Source organism: Lissotriton vulgaris, chromosome 1_1 (genome assembly GCF_964263255.1).
Source record: "Lissotriton vulgaris chromosome 1_1, aLisVul1.2, whole genome shotgun sequence".
Taxonomy (NCBI): domain Eukaryota; kingdom Metazoa; phylum Chordata; class Amphibia; order Caudata; family Salamandridae; genus Lissotriton; species Lissotriton vulgaris.
Window position 1 is genome coordinate 94933097 of NC_141685.1, and position 12253 is coordinate 94945349.

Consider the following 12253-nt stretch of genomic DNA (forward strand, 5'->3'; position numbering starts at 1 on the left):
CGCCGGTTTCCCACGAGACCCCGCCCCCCGCCCGCCGATTGGTTCCCGCGCTCCCCGCCTCCCCGCAGACCCTCCCTCCCGGCTCCCCTCTTAAGGGGACCCACAGCGCTGCCCAGGAGCGACCACTGCGCCCTTGGCCTGGTGGCCCCCTCACCCCCCGCCTGCACCTCCTTACCTGCTGCCTGAGCCTCGCACTGCACGACGCCCCAGCCGTCGCAGAGCCTCGCACTGCACGACGCCCCAGCCGCCGCAGGGCCGCCGCAGAGCCGCCCCAGCCACCGCAGGGCCGCCCCAGCTGCCGCAGGGCCGCCACAGAGCCGCCCCAGCCACCGCAGGGCCGCCACCGAGCCCCCAGGCTTTTCCCGCCGGTTTCCCACGAGACCCCGCCCCCCGCCCGCCGATTGGTTCCCGCGCTCCCCGCCTCCCCGCAGACCCTTCCTCCCGGCTCCCCTCTTATGACGCCCCCAGAGCGACCGCGCAGCGGACGCGCGCAGCGGGAGCACCGATTGAGCGCCGAAGGTGCGCCAAAGGTAAGCCCGTCTACGCCCGTCGGCGCCTGCGCCGAACCCCTGGATGCTACCGAGCCACCCAGAGACGCACCCACGGACCCTTCACCTGCCAGTCCTACAAGTTCACCTGCATCCGGACCTGCACTGCACCAGCTCCCACCAAGCCGAACACCAGCAGCAACCACCTCAAGTGCATCCTGCTCAACACGCGCTCCGTCCACAGACACGCTGTCCAACTCTGGAACCTCCTCGACACCACAGCTCCTGACGTTGCCTTCCTCACGGAAACCTGGATGAACGAATCCTCAGCGCCCGACATCGCCATCGCCATCCCAGAGGGCTACAAGATCACCCGGAGAGACCGCGCCAACTAGACGGGAGGAGGTATCACCATCATCCACAGGAACACCATCCGCATCACGACCAACACCGACGACACCCTGACAACCGCGGGACATCATCAACACCTCCTACGACACCGCCACCTTCCCTGAGAGCTGGAAGCACGCCGAACTCAGCGCTCTACTAAAGAAACCAACAGCGGACCCCACCGAACTCAAAAACTAACCGCCCAATCTCGCTCCTCCCGTTTCCAGCCAAAGTCATCGAGAAGACCGTCAACAAGCAACTGGCCGCCTTCCTCGAGACGAATGGATCCCTCGACCCCTCACAGTCGGGCTTCAGGGCCAACCACAGCACCGAGACCGCCCTCATCGCTGCCACCGATGACATCCGAGCCCTGCTCGACAACGGAGAAACAGCGGCCCTCATCCTCCTAGACCTCTCCGCAGCATTCGACACTGTCTGCCACCGCACCCTAGTGCAGCGCCTCAGCAACGTCGGAATCCAGGAGAAGGCACTAGAATGGATCAACTCCTTCCACGCCGGAAGGACACAGAGAGTCCGCTTAACCCCGTTAAGGTCAGAGGCCACCGAAGTCATCTGCGGCGTTCCTCTTGGCTCCTCGCTCAGCCCCACCCTCTTCAATATCTACATGAGCCCCCTTGCGGCCATCGCACGCCAACACAACCTCAACATCATCTCCTACGCAGACGACACACAGCTAATCCTCTCCCTCACCAACGGCCCCACCACCGCCACAACTAACCTTCACGAAGGGATGCAACACGTAGCCGAGTGGATGATGACCAGCCGCCTGAAACTGAACTCAGACAAGACGGAAGTTCTCGTCCTGGGCTCCTCACCCTCCGCCTGGGACGACTCTTGGTGGCCCCCCGCCCTGGGCACCGCACCCAAACCGACAGACCACGCACGCAACCTGGGCTTCATCCTGAACTCCTCCCTCTCCATGACCAGACAATTCAACGCCGTCTCCTCGTCCTGCTTCAATATCCTGCGCATGCTATGTAAGATCTTCCGGTGGATCCCCACCGAGACCAGGAAGACAGTCACCCAGGCCCTCGTCACCAGCCGACTGGACTACGGCAACGCCCTCTATGCCGGAACCACCGCCAAGCTCCAGAAGAGACTCCAGCGAATCCAGAATGCCTCAGCCAGACTCATCCTCGACATCCTCCGACACAGCCACATCTCCGGACATCTGAGAGATCTGCACTGGCTCCCGGTCAAGAAGAGAATCACCTTCCGTCTCCTCACCCACGCACACAAAGCCCTACACAACCAAGGCCCGAGATACCTCAACAACCGCAGCAACTTCTACACTCCCACATGCCAGCTCCGATCGACCAGCCACGCCCTCGCCGCAGTCCCCTGCATCCGAAGAGCCACAACAGGAGGAAGGTCCTTCTCCTTCCTGGCCGCCAAGACCTGGAACTCCCTCCCGACCCCCCTCCGCCTGACCCAAGACCACCTCGCCTTCAGGAAGCTAAAGACCTGGCTGTTCGAGCAGTAGCGGACCCCCTCTCCCCAAGCGCCTTGAGACCCTCCGGGTGAGTAGTGCGCGATATAAATGTCTTTGATTGATTGATTGATTAGCAGATACCATCTCCGCCTCACTAGCCCTCTTCTTAGAGATGACAGTCCTGAGAGAGGAATAACTCTCAACATCTGATAAGGGATTATCCGTGGTCTTGAGTTTCTGTAACCACAGAAGTAGACGTCCCTCTCTGTCTCTTAAAGTCTTTTGAAGAAAAGTCCAGCAGATTTTACAATCTCTCACCTGATGTTCAGGGTGAAGGCAGTAGATACATTTTTTGTGGGGGTCTTTGGAATGAAGCCGGAGTTTCCCACAAGACTCACATTGTCTGATGAGTGACCTCTTTCTAGTAGACAAAGCAGTGAAGACGGGTTTCTGAAGAGAAAAGGTAGAGGGACTGAGCAGCGCTCAGGGAGACTCCCTTCACACGACGTGCGGTAGAACATCTGAGAGCCTGAGCCTCTGAGGAGAAGGTTCCAGAGGGTGCGGTCGCCTGATTGGCTGGAGTTTGTACCATATCTAAGGACTTTGACAAGTTATTAAAGTGACATGTTTTTTTTCCTATTAACGTCCATGTTACAATACTTCCTATTGCTCTTTTAGCTGTGCTTTAGCTATGCTGTTGCTATACTGCTATTCTTTGTACCGTGGGGATCTCACTTCGATGACGGGGAAAGATTAAAGCATGTGAATCTATGAAAGTTACCCCATTACTGGAGAACAACAGATTTCTCACTACTGAAGCTCTTACCCTAGTTGCTTTAGCCTTAGTCATCTCTCACATTGACTACACTAACTCTTTACTTTGGCATACCGGCATATCAATCGAAGAGACTGCAACTAGTGCCAAACCAGGCTGCTAGAGTAATCTATCACCAGGCAAGAATGCAGTATGTCACCCCTCTTATGAAAAAGTTACATTGGCTTCTGGTAGTCGAACGCAGTGCATTCAAGTTGGGATGCCTCCTCTTTAAAGCGCTCTATGGCAACTGCCCATTGTCTGTATCTACTCAGGTCCAGAAATATATCCACACTCAGGATCTTAGGTCTTCCCATTTGAATCCCCTAGGTACTCCGTCCTTTAAACGCTAGAAATCAGGGGGAATAAGATTTGCGGTCCTGGCCCCTCAATTTTGGAATTCTCTCCCTCGGGACATTAGATCGATGATATCATATCCTCAATTTTGGTAACTATTAAAGACCTGGCTCTTTCGCCAGGCTTATGAATGAAATACTTAGCGGCAGGACTCCCTTGTCCGCAGCGCCCTAAAACCTTGTGGTGTGCGCGCGCTTTATACGTCTTTATTAGACAGCTCACAGTCCAGTTCACTATTTGTGGCATTCTTTTGGAAGCCAGTATGTGAGGGGTGCCACAATGGTGCCATAATCCCTCACAAACCTCCTACAGTACCAGGGAAGCCAAGGAAGCCTCTCACTTGAGTCTGGGTAGTTGGAGCCACCCAGTCCAGAATCGTCTAGATCTTGGGGTGTAAGGGTTGAACCTGGCCTCCACTAACAAGGTGACCCAAGTATGCAAACTTTCCCTGCCCTATCTGACACTTGAATGCCTTGATAACGAGGCCTGCACTTCTCAGAGCCCACAGTACTTTCCTAAGGTGGATCAGGTGATCCTGCCAGGTGGAGCTAAAGACAGCAATAGTGTGTAGAAATGCTGCATTCAAGGATTCCAACCCAGCAAGAGCTTAGTTCACCAACCTTTGAAAAGTGGCAGATGCATTTTTCAAACCAAAGGGCATTACAGTGAACTGATAATACCCATCTGGGGTTGAAAATGCACATATTTATTTTGCTCCTGGAGTCGTCAGACCTATATGCCAGTACTCTGATGTGAGATCAAACATACTCAGATACTTGGCTGCTCCAAACCTGTCAATAAGTTAATCTGCCCATGGAATTTGGCATGCATCAGTTTTGATCACAGCATTCACGCCCCAATAGTCCACACAAAACCTCATTTCTTTCTTACCATCCTGGCTATGAGGCTTGGGGATTAAGACAACTGGGCAGGCCCAGGGGCTCTCAGAAGGCTTTAGAACTCCCAATTTCAGCATCATGCTTACTTCAGCTTTGATGCTCTCTTTCACATGTTCGGTCGGCCTGTATGTTTTATTCTCGAAAGGTAGCCTTTCATCAGCGTCTACAGCATGGATACACCAGCTAGTCTGGCGACAGGTCAAAAAGAAGAGCTCAGCAAACTGATTTAGGACTTGCCTGCAATCAGTCTCCTGAAGGGCAGGTAGGGTGTCTGACAAGACCACACCTTCCACTGACCCATCTTTTGATTGCTGGACAGGTCAGGGGCAGGTTCACTCTTTGCTTCCTGATCCTCATCTGTAACCATGAGCATGGTCACATCTGCCATGTCATAGTAGGGTGTAAGGCGGTTGAGATGGACGACCCTCTTATGGTTCCTGTCTGAGCCAGGGTCTACCAGGTAGGTGACCACCAGTTTTCTTTCTAGGATAGGGTAGGGTCCACTCCACTTACCTTGCAGAGCCCTAGGAGTCACAGGCCCCAAAACCCACACCATCTGCCCTGGCTGGAACTCAACCATAGCAGCCTTTTGGCATTACCAGAGCTTCTGGAGCTCTAGGCTGGCCACGACGCCAAACACATAGTCCACTATATCTTGCTAAGGTTCAACAAGAGATTTCTCCAATCCCTCTTTCACAAGGCACAGTGGTACAGACAGGAAACCCAAACAGAAGGTAAGATAAGGAGGACCCTACTCCTTTCTGTGGCTGTGAGAAGTTGGCCTGATATGCAGTGCTCACTATTCTAGTGATCACTATGTATCAGTCCAAACAACCCTTATTGATGATTGGTTGTAAGTCAACCGATAGACCAGCTATCCTAGTAGCATGGACAAGAGCAGTCTTTAGGCTAGACTCTAGAGGGCGTGTTAAGCCATCTGGTATACCATCACATATACCCCTTGAACACCAAGTGAAAGGACACCACACAAGTGTTATGAAAATAAACAGTGTATTTATTTAGATCACAACAGCCCTGTACTCTTTATTAGGACAGGGTACTAAGCACACAACAAAACTCTTACGAAAATACTATAAGTTGCACAATTTACACAAATGCCTGAGGGGCACGGAAAACCATATACTATGAAAGTGGAATGCGAAATTACTAGCAGGTAAGTACTGGACTAATAGGCTTTGGAATCGCTAGGACTACGTTACTGAACCTTCAGATTACTAGTAGGAGGCCTAGGGGACTCGGGTGCAGAGTGTGCACTCTCACGCGGGATGCGGGACAAAGTCTATGGAGGCTAGTAAAAGCAAAGTTAGTGTTCTTGGGCGAACCCGATAAGGTAGGCTGAAAACGAAAGTGGATCTGGGCCCTTGGATAGTGAGGCTATGCTGGGGCACCGAAATGCCGAAGTTACCTAGCCCAGGGGCTGCGGCTGCATAGGTCTGAAAAGACGTCGGGAATCCTCGTTGACGAACCAGGAGCCTGAAAGAAGGAGTTGCTGGCAGGCGACCAGTGAAGATTGTTCGGTGGATCCAAGCCTGGATCGAAGATGGACGACACCTGTAAGCAGAGGGGACCCAGTCCTGAATCACTAGCCAGTGATCAGATGGGCACCAGGATGGCACCGGATGGAGTCACCTCGACCAGGTGAGTGGGCGACGCTGGGCTCTGCAGTCTCACGGACCAGGAGGCGTTGTCGGCGACCAGGATGGAGGTGCGAGCTGTCCCACGATGGTTGATGCTATCGACGTCGCTGGACCCAGGATTGGGGCAACAAGTCTTGGCACATTCAAGCCCACGCGGTGGACCTAAAATGGCGTCTGGAGTGGACCAGGAGGATCCGGGGTGCTCCTCTTTTGGAAGGGAGCAAGGGCCAGTCTGGAGCACCCAGACCAGCAGTGGTGATGTCGTCGGTCGTCGTCGGGAAGGCCACAAGCCAGCGGGTTAGTAGCCAGACAACGCGGTGAGCAGCCAAAAAGCAGAAGGGCCCCACGCAGATCTCGTGGATGCTGGGAGGCTGGATTTCGGTGCTGGAGCTGCTCAAGGTCGGGGCTTCTCGGACCCCAAAGCACTCACCAGAGGATCCCTCGGCGGTCGCGCTGGATAGAAGTCGTGCAGTTCTGATGATGGCCGGTCCCTCGAGGTCTCGTCGCACCTACGGTTCTCAGCTTAGCTGTAGAGGTAGGTAGAGGTCTGCATTAGAGGTGATATACACATGAGGTGGAGTCTGGGGCTCCCTTATTCTCAATTCTGATTATTGTTACTGTGTTGATTTTGATTACAGTATTCCCCTGATGAAGGTATTGTTATACCGAAATGCATTGGGATTTACTGAAAAAGATGAATGGATGTACATGAAGTAATGTACCAAGACAGAAGAACAAAGTACAAGAAAAGAAAACTACAAATAAAAAAGATGTTCTTCATTTGATTGGTTTTTATTGTTTCCTGATGCAAAGGAATATGGACAATGTTTTGGTTGAATGAACTTTTATAACATTAGATATCATGCATCATTGTGGTTTATAGAGCACCCCGCGGGGGCTTGTGAAAAGTGCGTCGTTTTCAAACAGTTTCTGGTTGTGTTATATGTTATGTTACTGACGTGAGCCTGTCAGGTCAAGCGACAGCACCTAGAAAGAAGAGAATACAGTTTAGAGTACTAGATTCGCATTTTCAAAAAAGGAGTGTAGAGTGTCAATTTCAGACATATAATCACATGACTGCCCCAGCATGCCCCAGCGATTGTGCTCTGGTATCGAGATGAGCTTCTTCTAATGCTGAACGCTTTGATGCTGCCTCTCTTGTCATCGAGCCTGATGATCGGGTAGAGTCCTCTTGGACCGAAACGACTTACAAGGGTCGCAGTCTTACTTCTTGTGCTCCGGAGAGAAGAACAAGTTACAAACTTGATGTACGTCGATGGAGGGTACTTGGTGTGGCACTCAGGACAGAAATAGAATGGAGTCCGTTCCATTTGCAGATGGCTGGCCCTACGCAGCAAGGCCCGACGGTTGCCCACAAGGTTTTCTATCAAAAATGGAGAAGTGTGGCTCACTGGTTAGAGCAGGCAGACCCTGAAGCAGAGGTCAGACCCGGGACCAGGGTTCAATTCCCGACGCAGCAGGGTCCTGAACTCAAATGTCCACGGACTCGATAATTCTCGCTTCGGTGCCTGACCTGATCATGGGTTCACACTCTGCAACTCTGGGCATTAAGCTTGCTTAATCTCCACAACGGCCCCCCGCGGCGGGATGCCTGGCTTTCACCTTGGGGATGCCCGTTAGGGGCTATCTCACAGGGAAAAGCCAGGACGGGTTCCCAAGGCAAGCGCCGAGATGCCTCCGGGTAGTCGAGCGCGATATAAGAACATACAAAAAAAAAAAAAATGGAGAGTTTTCCAAACTATTTGAAACGAGGAGAACAGGGAAACGTGTACTGAAACAATACAGTTGAGGGTAGAGTGGACTGCGCACTGAGGGGAACCCGAAGAGCGGTTTCGGAGTGCAGCAATATGCACCTGAACCCGTTTGGGGTAAAAAACAATCTAACAATGGAGTCAATGCCCATGTGCACTATCACCGAAAGATGGTCACCTTACCTCGTGACTGGAAAGACTTCTTCAAAGACAACTTGCAAACATCCGGACCCAACACCAGATGGCAGGAGTATGCAAAGCATGTGCATCTACAGCATACATGCCTAGAACAGAGGATTAATGGCCCCAAATCCCTGCTGTGGTATCGTCATGTTGTGGCTGAGTGTGCCATGTGATGTGGCATGCTATAGTGCTTGGTGTGATTTGGTCATTTTTGACAAGGTGGAGTACTGAAGGCTTAGGCATTTTTTTATTTTCTTTGTTTTTGGGATCGTGTGATATAGTGCGGTACCTACTGTATGATGTAAGTAAATAATTGCTATTATACAGTAAGGATGTGGGGTGAGTGTATTTAGGTCTGAAGACATGCTGATTATATGCAGAATAACAGGTCCGGGAAGTCACTGCTGACTAGAGCAGGTAAGCAACTGCACAGGCCTTGGGCATTGATCCTATTGAGGATAATATGTGACGGGCCAATGGTGACTGGAGCTGGCTATCAACAACGCTGGCTTCTGTTATTCATTACAAGCAGGGTAACAATACATGTCAATATTCACTGGAACTGGTTGGCAGTAAAGTTAACCTCTGGTTTTGAATATTAGCAGGAATTAAGGTACAGGGGTCACTACAGACTGGAGTTACTTAGCAGGATAATAGGTCTCAGCTGGTTAGCAACAATGCTGGCCTCTGGTATTCATGACAAGCAGGCTAACAATGCATGTCAATATTGACTGGAACTGGTTGGCAGTAGAGTTGACCTCTGGTTTTGTAGATTAGCAGGATGTAAGGTACAGGGGTCACTACTGACTGGAGTTACTTAGCAGGATACTAGGTCTCAGGGAGCCAATACTGACTGAAGCTGGTTAGTATGATCACTAGTCCAAAGGTGCTACTAATGACTCAAGTTGGCTAGGATGATAACAAGTCCCTGGGGCCAGTACTAACAGGAGCTGGCTAGTAGGCTTACATACAGGTCCAAGGGGCCACTACTGACTGGAGCTGGCTAAAAGAATAACAGGCCCAAGGGTGGTGGGGTGCGAGTGGCACCAGTGACCGGAGTTGTCTCGAAGCATTGACGACCTTTGGTATTGATTAAATGCAGGATTTCAGGTCACAGGAGGCACTGCTGAATACAGCTGGCTAGCAGCAGTGGTGGCCTCTTGGAAGAAGGAATTGAGAAAGCATACCTGGATATACTGGTTTCTTTAACACCGATAATTGGTTACACATGAATGCCACACGTGCATTGATATATTACATTACCAAATTACAATATTCTTATATTAATTTGATGCGACTGTTCACCTTCATATGCCTGCAAAGTTACATGATTCTATTAGGCCCAGAACCGTTTTATTTAGTGATGTCCATCTCCACACTTTCCTGCACCTTGTCGTAAATTGAATATTGACAAACAGAAGTGTTATTTCCAGAAACAGTGAATTCTGCAGCTTGTCTGTGTATCTTTTATCTGCACCTCACGGACTCCTCCCATTCCTCTCGAGAGAAGATCCTGCCTCCTACTCATTAGTGTTGTTTTAGTAACTGTTTCTATCACGTGTTCATGTTTCATTGACTTGTATTAGGTGAAGTGTATAAAAATGCATTGTGTAGCATTAGCATTACATACTCCAACTTGCTCTAGGGTGGATGCTCTCGTCCATTTCAAAGACAATTGTCACTTGTTAGTTTGCTTGGCCTTTTGCTATTTTTGCAATAAATGTATGATAGATGTGTTGGCCTCCAAGTGTGTTGTGTTTTATTTTACATATCATAAGAGATGACGAGGAATATGACAGTCCAGTATACACATTCTTTGTATAAATCAACCAACAGTATACTGTTCTGGAGGTTCAGTCCCACAGACATTATCTCTAACTGAACACCCTAGGAAGCATGTGCTTTTCAAACCAGTTGCCCCCTGATGCGGCGTCCAAGTTATTGAATAAATCAGTTTGTCCTGAATTTTAGGAGGGTTACCGTATCTAGTGCACTCTGTTAGACAGCGCTCACCTGTGGTAGTAAGGCACCTTATCACCTATGCACGGTGCAGGGCTTTGAGTTACAGAGCTCCTCACGCTGTGGAGAAGATTAGGTCCCATTTACCCATTTTCCCATATTTGGTCCTGATGAAATGCCAACAGATTGCTCCATGACTACACAAGGCATGAACAAAGTTGACCTGAAGTATAGACCCCAGCTTACCAGCAGGTCCATAGGTGATCAACACTTTCACACAGTGATAGGCGCCCTTAGTTCCTCAATTTCTCTGCCACTGTTTTCAATCTCAACATGGACCAGGAAGATCACATTAACTATATTGCGGCAACTGGTCGATAGTTGACCTTATATTCAGACTTCACAAATCTCACATCTTATGACACAACATCTTCCGTCCTACTATGCTCATCCGGAGTACTTAATAAAAGATCTCCAACAAAGTGCCCTCTGGTGGTGCCCGCCAGGCATTGTAGCACCGGCCTGGTGAGGAGTATAGCCCAATGATGAAACATGTCACCTTCAGGTGAGTAAACGCAACTTGTCTTAAAAGCACATGCTTTCTAGGGTGTCTGCATTCAGTTACAGAAAATGTCTCTGGGACTGAACCTCTGGAACAGTATACTGTGATTTGACTGTTTTATTTTAACAAATGTACATAGCAGATATTGGCCCTTCCTTGTTTCACAAAAATGATCGGATTCTTGCCTCAGAGCGCACTTCTTACAGACGAGTATGGGGTTATCATGTTGCTGCTACAAGCTCCTTACCTGTGCGAGTTATCGGGAACGATGCAGGGGGCAGACCCAAACCAGCCACAAGTGGAGATCAATGACAAATACTGAAGAATGAACAGAGCTTCCAAGCTGGTGACCATTACTTAATTGACCCTGAAAATAAAAGACACGTTTTTAGTATTCTGGTGACTCATGACCATAAAAAGCAAAGGTTATAAATTCAATATTGTGTCAAATACTTAAACAAGCATTTGCAATGCAATAGGTCTCGCATTAGGAAAGTTTGAGCTATTGGTATTGTAAATGACAATTTTTTTATTTATGTGTTGGTTTTGAAAATAGCAAAATTAATAGCTTTGTCGTTTACAATGCCAATACTTATAACTTTTGCAAATGAAACACCTATAGCATTTGTAATGCAATATGTGTTGTATTTACGAGACTAGTAATAAAAACAAGTCCCTATTTTTCCAAAAATGAAAAGGAATGCAAAATGCGACCACTCATAACTCACAGACCCATTAATGCCATAACCACATTTCTAATAAAACACAAAAATAGAAAAATAAGATCAAAACAATTTTGAGAAAATATTAAGAAAATTGTACAATTTATTCGATATAAAACAATACTTTTGTACACAGATACAGTGCCATTTAATACAATTAAAAATGTGTCAATTCACATGAAGAATAATAAAATACAGGTTGTCATTATTCTTCATGTGAATTGACACATTTTTAATTGTATTAAATGGCACTGTATTTGTGTACAAAACACGTCCACCACTACCACGCCCACCACCACCACACCTATCACCACCATGTCCACCCCATCCACCGCCACCATGTCCACCACCATCACCACGTCCATAACCACTACATCCATCACCATGCCTGAGTTAAACTTAGTCCGGCAGATAGAGCATGACATATTCGTCCCTATCAAGCTTGTTGGCGCTAGAATCATCTCACAATGGGCTCAAGCCGAGTATCTCAATGAGAGTAATAATGCTCTATCATATGTGATGAGCTTACCGTTTTCTGGGACAAATCCGGCATGGTTCCTCGCCCTAGACCGTGTCCGTAAACAGGCGGGCTAGCCTTAGGCACGCCAGCAGCGTGCCGCTGCGCGTCCATGCTGTGGGCACCATAAGTAGGCTTATGCTGAACTACTAGAGCGCTGACCTGTCCCTCGCTCCCCACGAGGGCGAGTCCTCCAGCTGTGGTCACTGGTCCTGCCCCGCCCAACTCCCGTTCTACTGTTCGACGTAAGTCAGGCTTACCCACAGTGAGTAAGCATTCAATGCAATTTCAGTTTAAAAAACATTTGTTTCAAAAAGCTTTAAATTTAAAATCCGATTGTCTTAGAAGCATCCAGATTAATTTTAAAAGCGATACATTAAATCATTCAAAATACTCTGGCTTAAAGAGACTGTGCAAACAAGCAAGTTCTCAGTTAGTATTCTCTGGTACTGTGTGTCTGACCTGGGTCAGTTTCTCTG

General features: G+C 49.1%; 1 protein-coding gene across 1 annotated transcript in view; it reads right to left on the reverse strand.

The window, feature by feature from the left end:
* The window catches only part of LOC147737536 (uncharacterized), a 107357-nt gene that overhangs the window by 67341 nt on the left and 27763 nt on the right, over window positions 1-12253 (reverse strand). The window contains exon 2 of the mRNA XM_086934893.1: window positions 10783-10902. The gene's annotated coding sequence lies outside the window, so the exon portion shown is untranslated. The remainder of the gene's footprint in view (window positions 1-10782; window positions 10903-12253) is intronic.